This window comes from Globicephala melas, unplaced genomic scaffold (genome assembly GCF_963455315.2).
Source record: "Globicephala melas unplaced genomic scaffold, mGloMel1.2 SCAFFOLD_621, whole genome shotgun sequence".
Classification (NCBI taxonomy): domain Eukaryota; kingdom Metazoa; phylum Chordata; class Mammalia; order Artiodactyla; family Delphinidae; genus Globicephala; species Globicephala melas.
Window position 1 is genome coordinate 19,611 of NW_027207779.1, and position 12,635 is coordinate 32,245.

Consider the following 12,635-nt stretch of genomic DNA (forward strand, 5'->3'; position numbering starts at 1 on the left):
TTCAAATCAGCATTTCTATAGCAGAGCCTATCTACCAGAAACAACAAAATTTAAGGCATGTTATTTTGTACTTTCAGTGATCTTAGTTCTTGCACTTAAAAAAACTCCATATCAATATACGTTAATGGGAAGACTTTGTAATGTAACAAAAAAATCAACAATGTGTTTTTACTTCACTGTTCTCTTGTCTGGGTGGCATAGTGTAGATGATGGGTAATAAAAAAAAAATGAGATTCAAAGCAATTATTTTCCCAACTGCTGGCATTGAAAAAATTGTAGTCATTTGGAAACATTTAGGGCTCTGAACCAAATGAACTTACTATTATATAAAATGCAAGAATCAAAATACATAACAGTAATCCCTGAATTTCAAGGGCAAATCACTTAGCTATAATAATTTTAAGTCCTTGAGCATTTATTATAAAGCGTACTGACAATGTGAATATACACCTGGCTATATATCTCCCAATAACACATTGATTTTCAGCTATTTCAATAATGGTATAGATCTCAGCATAGGACTGTTCTATGATAGAAGCAATCATTCTAAGTAAGGTATGTATTTAAGGTTATGTTAAGTTGTGAGAAACTTACTAAGTACTTCTGTTTAAAAAGTTCCCTGTTTAATATGTTAAAACTTTGTTTACAATATTCCAAGGGTATTTTATTCCAAAGGTCTTTCATCATAAAATATTTTCAGTGTAACATTTACTATTATGTGACAATTCAAGCAGGTAATACATACTTAAGAATTTACAGTTTGTCAGAGTCAGATGTGAAGTTGTCTTTCTTAGAAAGTGACATCTAAGAGAAGACTAATGTTCCAAATAATACAATAGTACTGCTATATACAGAAAAAGACACGTTCTTAAAACAACACACAACAAAACAAAATTGGTAGGATGCTAGAAGAGCAGATACTTGAAGAAGGATGATTGCAGGCTGGCAATGCCATGTGAAACAACACTGCACTGAAGAAACTGGAGGAGTCTGCATGCCCTGAAGGACTCTTTCTTCATGAACCCCATTGACCTCTCACAGCAAAGGGTCTGAAAAATCAACTAAGAAGTGCCTATGGTGATACAGACTGGAGAGGGGAACACAGTCATGTGGGTGGGACAAGTATATGCATCCTGATGCTTCCTCTTTATTTCCACAAGACAAAAGCTTTAATCAGAAAGAACAGTGACACTACTGGCCTTAGGGTATATTAAGGCCAATTTTAACGAGCTTATATGATAGGTGAAACAATCATTTGAGGGTAGAACCTGATTAATTAAAGGTATATTCATTAAAAATATAACAATGTATATTTTAAATTAGCAGAAAATTACTACAAACTTTATAAGAGATGTATAAGTAATAAGTCAATAGTGGAGGTAAAATGATATACTATATAATGTTTATTTAATGCAAAAGAAGGCAGAGCAAGAGTATATAATAAATTAAATAAATACAAAACAGCTAGCAATTTAGTGAAGGTTTTATCCAATGACATCCATAATCACGTTACTTATGAATGGCTTAAATATAACTTTCTTAAGAATGCAATTGTCAGATTGGATCAGACAGCAAGATCCAATTCTACTGTGTCTATTAGAAATGCAGTTAATATATACTGATAAAGATAAGTTAAAAGTAAAAAGATGGAGAAAGATATGCCATGAAAATATCCCCCAAAACCTTGAATAGCTATGTTAATATCAGAAAAAGCCAGCTTCGGAACAAGGAATACTATCCAGAATAAAATGGGACAGTATATCATCATTAAGGGTCAATTCTCCAATAAGACATAATGACCATAAATACAAATATATATATATATATTACTGATAACAGAGCATCAAAATAAATGAGACAAAAATGGAAGTTAGTAAAACAAGTTGGCAGTTCTAAAATTATAATTGAGACATCAAAAATCCTTTCCCAGTAATTGATAGAACAAATAGGCAGAAAGACAGTAAGAGTATAGAAGATTTGAACACTATCAACCAAATAGTACTAATTGACATTTATAGAACAATTCACCCAACAGTAGAATACACACTATTTTCAAAGACATATGAATATTCAACAAGATAGACCATATAATAAGCCAATAAAAATATCTCAAACAATTTAAAAGAGTAGAAATCATAGCTACATTTTAATAGCATAATAGAATTTAGCTATAAGTCAAACAGGAATAAATCTAAAAAATTCTCAAATCTTTAGATATTAAACATCCCCTTTCTAAATAACCCAGGGTTAAAGGGGAAGTCTAAAACCAATGAAAAAATAGTCTGTATGAAATACAGATAAAAATACAACACATCAAAATATGAGGGATACAGTTATAGCAGTGCTTTCAGGGTCATTTATAGTATTGAATACTTATATTAGGAAAGAAGAAATGACTCAGATCAATAATTTAATTTTTCATCTTAAGAAATTTTTTTTTTTTTTTTGTGGTACGCGGCCCTCTCACTGTTGTGGCCTCTCCCGTTGCGGAGCACAGGCTCTGGACGCGCAGGCTCAGTGGCCATGGGTCACGGGACCAGCCGCTCCGCAGCATGTGAGATCTTCCCGGACCAGGGCACGAACCCGTGTCCCCTGCATCGGCAGGCAGACTCTCAACCACTGCGCCACCAGGGAAGCCCCATCTTAAGAAATTTTTAAAGAAAAATAGAGCAAACTAAACCCAAAGTAAGTAGAAAGAAGTAATAAAGAATGGAGAAGAAATTAATGAAATTGAAAATAGAAAAATAAAAAAAATCAATGCAAATAAAAGCATATTCTTTGAAAAGTTCAATAAAATTGACAAACTTCTAGTTACAGTGACCAAGAAAAAAGGGAGAAGAGCTTCCTATAAGAATGAAAAATTTCAATATCAAGAATGGAAAATAAACGGACATTGTTACTGGCAACATCGGCTCTAAGAGGAGTCCCATAGATAGCCTGTGACCTCAGTGTTATCACAGAGCTGGATTTCAGAGTGGTGGATTTGGAGCCCTTAGTCAAGTTCATTCCTGGTATTTGGAAGTAAGTGAAGAAAATTCCCAGTCACAACTGTGAAAACGTCGTTATAAAAGTAAAAGGAATATGGGTTGTTCTAGATGACCAGAAAATTCAATATGCGATCTTTTATTAGATCTTGGATCAGAACTAAGAAATAAAAACAACTAGAAAAATATTCAGTGGCATATTTGGGGAAAATTGTTATATTGAACACATGACATAAATATTAAAGAACATTTTGTATATCAGGCTTAAATTTTCTGGATGTGATAATTACAATTAGATAAAATATCTTTTAAAAAAAATGAAATACAAGCTAAAATATTTGTGTGAAGTATCAGAAACTTAGTTTTAAATAATTGATAAATATGTAATCAAAATGTGTATTGTTGTGAGTGTATGTTTAGGTAGACCGAGGGTGAGAGATAAAAGATATATAGCAAATAATGAAACCTGGAAACTCTAGGTAAGGGATATAGGAATGCAAACTTCTAAGTTTTGAAGGTCACATATTTTTATACTAAAATTTGGGTTAAAAATAACAACGGTTTACAGTGCATTCTTATGGTTAGCAGTTTATAAAAAGCCAACCCACTTCACAGTTCTTATAATTATTTTTTGCTGTCATACTGCTCAAGTGTCTTAGCCATTATAAATCTGAACTCTTCACCTTCCACCTATACCTCATCCAAATGACACATAAAATCTTTAGTGATTGTGCTGTTACATGGTGTTCTTATTGCTTTCAGTTGAGGGTAAAATTCAGTTCCGAAATTCCACCTTGAAGATTAGCATTCTAAGTACAAACTGGTAGCTTAGTCTTTCCAGAAAGCTGGGCCTGAGGCAGAGGAGTTATGTTCATTTCTAGGGAGAAGTGAAAGACAAAGTGGCAAGGAGGAAGGGAGAGATGACACAAGTATAGATTATTGAACTGCCTACCACTAAGTAAGACAAATTACAGAATACCATGATCACTCTCAAAAATCCATACTAGCTTCATTTGGGGTCCTTCTATGCAAGGGATAAATAGGACTGAATTTACCAACAAATTACTGAATCCTACTGTTCAAAGTTTATCCCTTGGGAGATTAACTCCCACATACTTTCAGGTTGTGCAAAGGAACGTGCCAAAAGAGGTCCTGTAACGGCTCAAACAAAGAAGTCGTCAGACAGGGAGTAAGAGGGGCACAGTATGGGTGTTTTGCAAAGCACTGTCAGCTTGTGTGTACGTGAAGATTTTTATGGTTCAGCCACAGCTTATGGTCACCCTGGGAACAGAAACAATAGACAGTGAGATGGAGAAGATTGGAAGGATGGAGTGTGCATGTGTGTGTGTGGTGGTGTGGGTCGCGGAGGGAGGGGCTGTGGGTAGTGGAGGCTGGACTTATGGAGCCCTTTGTAACATAGAATAGCAGAAGGGGTGACTTGTCATTTCCAAGATTAGGCTGTAAAAAGACTGGCTTCCATCTTGGCTGCTTTCTCTCATGCTTTCTTGGATTTGATCACCATGTTAGGCCACCTTGTCGAGCAGCCCTGTAGGAGGCTCATGTGTCGAGGGACAGAGACTTGCCAACAACCACATGAATGGACTTGTAACTGGATTTATCCCTCCTCACTTTGAGTCTATAGGTGTGACCAGAGCCCCAGGTGGCCTACAGACTATAATTTCAGTATTGATGTTAGACAAAGGCACTTAACTAAGTCACACTCTGATCCCTGACTCCCAAAAACTGTTAGAAAATACATTTTTATTGTTAGAAACCATTAAAATTAGGTAATTTCTTACACAGCAGTAGATAATACACTCTCGTATCTCATTCCCCTTTGTGGTCTCTGCCTCAGTCACCAGGCCCTAGGCTCTCCATTGTGCCCTGTTTTCCCTCATGCCTGGAGCTTTCAAATAGTGCCACCCATGTAAAATAATATTCCGTAACACTTCTAGTTAACTGCAGCATTTCTCTAAAATCTGAACTGCTAATCACATGCCCGTGGCATACATTAAAAGCTTTCTGTATTTTCTTGGGCTTCCCTGGTGGCGCAGTGGTTAAGAGTCTGCCTGCCAATACAGGGGACACGGGTTTGAGCCCTGGTTCGGGAAGATCCTACATGCGGAGCAAATAAACCTGTGGACCACAACTACTGAGCCTGCGTTCTAGAGCCCGCAAGCCACAACTACTGAAGCCCGCGTTCCTAGAGCCAGTGCTCCACAACAAGAGAAGCCGCTGCAATGAGAAGACCTCGCACCGCAACAAAGAGTAGTCCCTGCTCGCCACAACTACAGAAAGCCTGCGTGCAACTAGCGAAAGCCTGTGTGCAGCAACGAATACCCAATGCAGCCAAAACTAAATAAATAAAATAATAAATTCATTGAAAAAAAAACTTTCTGTATTTTCTTAATGGAACCTATCCAATTTGGAATTATATTTCTGTATGATTATTTGGCAAATGCCTGAGATTACCAGTAAATTGTAAGTTTAATGAGGCAAGGTTTTGCTTTTTGTTTTTTTCACTCCAACACTCAATGCAGTGCTTGACACAGTTCTTGATTAATATGCATTTTTTCAATTATCATATGATTATGAGAGGCATAAGTGGTATAAAATTTTAACAATTTACAGATACATTACCTAGAAAATTTTAGTAATGTAACAAAAAATTAAAATAAGCAATGTGTTAAATTGGTGATCTAATCATCTACCAAAATTACTTCTCCTAATAAAAATTGATAAGAAACATCATAGAAAGAAAAAAAAAAACTCTGTTACAATAGAACAAAAATTTACATATTTAGAAATAACTCATTCAATACATTTTAGAAATTCAATAGATAAAATAGTGAAGCATTATGGAGAGTCTTCAAAAAAGATATGACTAATGGAAGTAAATACCTTGCTCTTGTATGGGAAGAATCAACATCAGAAAGGTGTCTTTCTATTAGTCATGTGATACATTAACATGGTACATAGTAATTATATAAATATATGTTGTTTTCAACTTGCACTATTAAAATTATGATTTTAAATAGAAGTGCCTAGCAGGGAGGATTATGGGAGAAGTCTCTGCTGTGAGAGAGTGCTGATGCTTGCTACTTACAGGACATAGACAAATAGCTTCTCTTTTCTTAGACTAAATTCTTTATCAGAAGTATAAACTTAATTTGTAGGAACTCAGATTTTTATAAGGATTGGTAGAAACCATTAAAAGAAAGTTCATAGCAGACTGACAACTATAAAGCTATTAATTTGTTTGCTCTTGTAATTGTAATTATTACTATTACTCTCATAGTTAGCATTGCTGCAGCATTATCAAATCTGATTAACTATTTCTGTTGAGCTCTTTTATTGAGTGGTAAAATGAGTACATACTCTCTTGGAACAGTGTCTCTCATTAGAATTACCTGGGGATTCTTGTTAGGAATTTAGTTTCTTGTGAATCTCATTAGGATATTTGGAAATGAGGACCAGGAATGCACACTTTAAAAAGAAACCGAGGGCTTCCCTGGTGGCGCAGTGGTTGAGAGCCCGCCTGCCGATGCAGGGGACACAGGTTCGTGCCCCGGTCCAGGAAGATCCCACATGCCGCGGAGTGGCTGGGCCCGTGAGCCATGGCCGCCGAGTCTGCGCGTCCAGAGCCTGTGCTCCGCAACGGGAGAGGCCACAACAGTGAGAGGCCCGTGTACCGCAAAAAAAGAACAAAAACAAAAAAAAGAAACTGAAGTGATTTTCCACCCACACTCAAGTTATGATTTGTAAAATTCACTGTATTACCTTTTGAATTAAAGTTACATTCTTTGTGGGATTTCTATTCTACACCCAATTTAAATCTAGGATATGTCTATTTCTAATTATTTCAAACCAATTAACTTTCCTTATTTAGTAATAAAATACACATTTACTTTATTAGTGTATTTTTTTCTTGCTTAATTTTTAAAAACACTTTTAATGTGGATGTATTAATCATACCTTTCATTTTAATTAATGATAAACTGGATTCCAGAAAACTGTATGTAATTTTATTAAAATTAATCATAATGAAGTTAAAATAATCACATTTAAGAATGTGCATTTCCTTCTAATAGGGATTAGATTTCAACTGCTGTTTATATGTCCATGTATAACTCATAGAACCGTACTCTGTATTAAACTCTGATTGGTATTAACTGTTTTTTCTGTTCCCTCACTGTGATAATATTACCTAAAAAAAAAGAGAGACTTGGGGTTTCAAAATGGCTGACTAAGGGCATGTTTTAATCTCTTCTTCCTTCAAAAATCCCACTGAGATTATAGAAGTCACAAAATATAGTAAATAAACAGTTAAAGACTTGGAGGTCCTAAAAAACCAAGAGAAGTCCCTAGTAAATCAATTATTCAGTTATTTCTGAAGGATACAGAGCCAATAAGATCAGATTGCCTTGAGAGGATAAACCTAATCTGAAACTTCCACAACCCAATATAAGCAAAATTAAGACACTTCAAAATAATGTGATTTCAAACGTCCTTAAATGCATCAGGTCAAGAAATATATGGGAAACTAGAGAAGACTGTCTTGTAGCCAAGTATGAAAGCTGTTAATTCTGTGCCAGTTACCTCTTAACATTTTCTGTATCTAGACGATTTGTCCCAGAATACCTCTCCAAAGAGATCAAGTATGGCAGGTTCCCAGAGTGTTGAAGCTGGAAGGAGAAGCTGAGAGGTGTGCTGAGGAAAACTTCTGGTCATCACCATAGAAAAGGCTATTTCTTCCTGTTCAACAGAAAAACCAGACCAGACTCAAGTTCATAATTACAATCACAGCTAGAAATCACATAAAGTAAAAGTGCATCTGCTGTTTGGAAAAGAAAAATATTTAGTGTTGTGCTGAGTGAATAAAAAGAAGCCACTTAAACAACTACTATTGATCAATGCTAACTACTGTTATAAATTTACACAGAAAAATCCATAATGACCAAATATCTGAGGGGAACATAGAAGAGGAACACTGGCTGGAGCTAATGAAAGAACTATCTATTAAGGAAAGAAATTAATGGAAAAATAAACACAAATAACTTAATAAATATGCTTAGTAATGTTTGAGAAGATAGCATTCCTGCAAAATATGAATATGAAACTTTTCTTTAAGGGAGCTTAGGAATTTAAAATAAATGCATATGCAACCTCAGTAACATATATCCTACTAAGGGATAGAGAGAATATAAGAGAAAAAGGTATTTAGATAAATAAATAGTACAACATATCACTGAATTAAAAACAACCCCCCAAAACCCTGTTAAGATTGATGATGCTTTCATCTGAAACATTCAGACAAAATTAATGAACAAACAAAATAATAATAAATTGCTACAAACTCCTAGAGAAAAGGAATATTTACACTTTAAAACAGTCACATTTTCTTTATTATCTGATGAGGTAATAAAACATGTATTGAGAGATGACCCCATTCTCCAAAACAATATAGCGACGTGTGCAAGTGTGGTCAAAAAAAAGATATTGCAAAAACAACTCTGTAACTAATTATGCAAGTATAAAAAAACAAATATATTGAAGAAATATAAAAATTAAAAAATAAAGTACATACATATTTTTTTCAGAAAAAGAAAATTAATCACATAGAAAAGGTCAGTAAAACTGATAATAAATTTATATATAAAAAACTATATATGTATGTACATATATATGTAAATAGCAAAACACAGCTTATGCTAAATTGTGATAGATAATTTTATGTGTCAACTTGCTTGACTGGGCTGAGGGATGCCCAGATACCTTGTGAAACATTATTTCTGGGTATGTCTGTGAGGGTGTTTCTGGAAGAGATTGGCATCTGAATCAGTAGACTGAGTCAATAAGATGGCCCTCACCAATGGAGGGGGGCATCACGCAATCCACTGAGGGCCTGAATAGAACAAGAAGGCAGAGGAAGGGTGAATTTACTCTCTGTTGGAGCCAGGAGGTCCCTCTTCTGCCCTTAGATATCAATGATTTCGGTTCTCGGGCCTTCAGACTCAGACTGGGACCTACGCCATTGGCTCCCCTCCACTTAGCCTTTGGGTTTGAAGAGGAACTACGTCACCAGTGTTCTGGGCCTCCAGCAAGCCAACTGCAGATCGCAGAACTTCTCAGCCTCCATAATCACGTCACCTTCATAAAAAAATTCTCTCTGCATATCTTTATATCTGCTGCAGGCTCTGTTTTTCTGGAGAAAAATGACTAAAACATAAATACTTTTTGACAACACTAGTTTGGAATGTAATGCAATTTAAGTACTAAATATTTGTATTGCAAAATAATACAAGTTCAATGCAATCACAGAAATGAAACATTTTCTAGCTCCTTCAAGCAATGAGTTTTTTTTTAATGTATAACTTATTACATCTTTCCTCATGAATTTAAAAAGATACTGAAACCCAGCAGGACCCTATGGGGCTCCTGGGCACAAAAGCCTTTCTGTATCCCCTTCTCTGAGTTCCAAAGGCCAGGTTCAAACCGTTGCTAATCAGGAGAGGGGGGGATGCAGAGACAAGGGAGGAGCAGTCTAGAAGCAATAGTACAGCCTTGAGGGCAGGGTCCTGGTCCCCCCCCACCCCCACCCCCCGCAAAGGATATTCATAACAATATCTTTGAGCTCTTCTGCAGAACTAAAATCCTCACCAAATGGAAGATGTTAACTACTTGATGAAGCACTCTTCATTCCAGATAAGGTAACAGTTTGCCCATCACCACCTGATGCCAGATGATATTTGGATTGAAGGAATGCACAGCCCGATCCTTATCAGCAACCCTGCCCCCTTGACTATAAGACTCTTCACAACCCCCCCTCCCTTTTTGGACACACAGTTTTGCGGACATTATACCGCTGTGTCCCCCTTTGCCTGGCAAAGTAATAAAGCTATTCTTTTCTACTTCACCCAAAACTCTGTCTCTGAGATTCAATTCGGTGTCAGGGTACAGAGGCTGGATTCGGCTTCAATACCACGCACCCATACAAAAACATACATACACACAAACACATATGTAGATGTGTTTGCTGTTTACTTCTATAAAGAATGGAAGCAAACTATGCACAGTACTCTGAAACCCACATTTCCCACTTAAACATCAATCAAGATATCATGTGAGGACAGACATACAAGTCACATATAAAAACGGTAATATTTCTGTATTTATATGTACTATCATTTATTCAGCATTTTTACCATTTAAGAACGTTCATGTTGTTTGCTGTTTTTGTTTGTATATATAAAAACTTATAAACAAGAAGAGATATTTTAGATGGCAGGACCAACCCTTGGGTTTAGAGGTAAGGAGGGGAGAAGGATCAAGAAATTCCATGCAAAATGTATTGCTATGTTATAGGAGAAGTTATGCATAGTGATATTTTTGTTATTTGTTTGTTTTACCAGGGATATATACATAGATGTTTATGCTGCAGTTAAAGTTGTTTTACATTTAGATCCGGTCATTTCAGTTACCTGTGATGTCGAAAGCTCAGCTTCTCTGTACACCAGTGCTGAATCGAACCTCGGAGACAGAGCTTTGGATGAGATAGAAGAGGATAGCTTTATAACTTTGCCAGGCAAAGGGGGACACAGGGGGCTTCTGCCTCAAAAAACTGTGTGTCCCCACCCAGGAGGATCTGATAAGGAGTTTTATAACAATGCTTCCCAAGGGTGGGGTTGCTGACAAGATTAGGGTGCGTGCAGGGTCTCAGTGGCGGGTCTCCTAATCTAGATGAGCTTCTCTGCTCCGTTTAATCTTGCCTCAAGTGGTTTTTTGGCTCCTCCTCCCTTGATTAGCAACTGTTTGAATCTGCCCTTTGGAACTCAGGGAAGGTCAAGGAGGCTGGAGTCTCGCCGACAAGAAATAGGGGACAAAAAAGAGACCTCCGTGCCTGGGAGCCTCAAAAGGGCCCTGCTCGGTTTCACATGTACCATTTATAAAGAGAGGATAGACATTTTTAAGTATTAGAGAAAAATAAGAACCATAAATATAAAATACAAACTATTTCTAGAAAAGTTTTTAAATTGGAATACAAGAAAATGCAGAAACAAGGGAAAAAGCAAAAGAATTTCAATGAAAACCAGATATAAGATGAAGTATATTATGGATCATAATAATTGTGAATTGATATAAAGCTTGCATTAAAAGACAAATTTTCCTAGACGGACTACTTAAAATTCTATCACTATATTATTTATAGTAGACAAATCAAAACCAAAATTTAAGACATTTAAACGTATCTCCATTTATAGACCTGGAAATTTTAAGCAAGATTAAAACAAGATTTTCAATGTAAATCTCAGTCAAAATAGAATTTACAGTAAAAATGCTTTAAAAATCAAGGGGTTTGCTTTATATCAGTAAAAATTATGATAAACAAGAACAGAGAAACATCACAAGTGTGTAAAACTTGCACAATATAACACACATGTGAATGAGGGAAATACTCTAAAAAGTGGAATAAGAAATAGAAAATTCTAGCAGTTAAGACATACTTAAGAATTTACAATTTGTTAGAGTCAGATGTGACGCTGTCTTTCTTAGAAAATGACATCTAAGAGGTAACTAATGTTCCAAATAATGCAATAGTGTTACCGAGTCCAAGCTCGCTCTGCTCGCCGCACGGCAGGCCAATAAATCGGGACAGGAAGTGGTGAGGCAAGGAAGAGCGATTTCATTCAGAAAGCCGGCAGACCGAGAAGATGTTCCCAAAAAACCATCTTATCGGGGTCTGGATGCCAGTTTCTTTTACAGAACAGAGAGGGAGAGAAGGTGAAGAAGTAAAGTACAAAAGGCCATTTATCTTGCAAAATAGGAGGAGATGTGTTAATTTCTTCTTAACTGCAGCCATTCACAAGCGGGCAGGGTCAGATCGGCTCCCTGTGAGCTGAACAAAGGCAGTTTAGTTTAACATTCAGGCAGAGGGGGCAGTGTTCCTTGAGGCAGGCCATTATGTATGATATAATAAGAAAAGCAACGAAAAGCAAAGGTTAAATTCAAAGAAACAGATCTAACCTGGAGTCCAATTTAGCTCTTCACTGTTACAATAGTACTGTTACATACAGATAAAACAAGTTCTTAAAACAACACAGAAGTAAACAAAATTGGTAGACACAGCAGCAAGCTGGGAAGAAGAATTTAGTTAGAAGGACAGACATTTGAGGAAGGTTAATTGCAGGCTGGGAATGCCATGTGAAACAACCCTGCAATGAAGAAACTGGGGGAGCCTGCATGCCCTGGAGGACTCTTTCTTCATTAAATCCATTGGTCTCTCACAGTAAAGGTCTGAAAGATCAACTAGAAATGCTTATTAGTGATGCAGACTGGAGAGGGGAACACAGCCATGTGGGTGGGACAAGTATATGCATCCTGATGCTTCCCCTTTATTTCCACCACAAGACAAAAGTCTTTAGCTAAAAAAACAGTGACAATGTTGGCCTTAGGGCATTTTAAGGCCAGTTTTAAAGACCTTATATGACACGTGAAACAACATATCACCTATAGGTAGAAACTGGTTAACTAAAGGTCTATTAATTAAAGATATAACAATGTATATTTTAAAGTCACAGGAAATCATTACAAACTGTATGACATGTGTAAGTAATAAGTCAATAGAAAACAGTTTTGTTCAAATATAGCAAA

The 12,635-nt window shown here is 36.2% G+C and overlaps 1 long non-coding RNA gene across 2 annotated transcripts; it reads right to left on the bottom strand.

Moving 5' to 3' along the window:
• Positions 1–2,462: 2,462 nt before the first annotated feature.
• On the bottom strand, positions 2,463–11,877 carry LOC132596392 (uncharacterized). 2 transcript variants are annotated; one of them, XR_009562478.1, is made up of 4 exons: positions 11,589–11,877; positions 10,466–10,527; positions 7,584–7,739; positions 2,463–6,629 (listed from the first exon to the last, which is right to left on the bottom strand). It is a non-coding gene; the product is annotated as an uncharacterized lncRNA (long non-coding RNA). The 2 variants fall into 2 exon arrangements; XR_009562477.1 differs by having other exon boundaries at positions 2,463–7,739.
• Between the last annotated feature and the right edge of the window lie 758 nt (positions 11,878–12,635).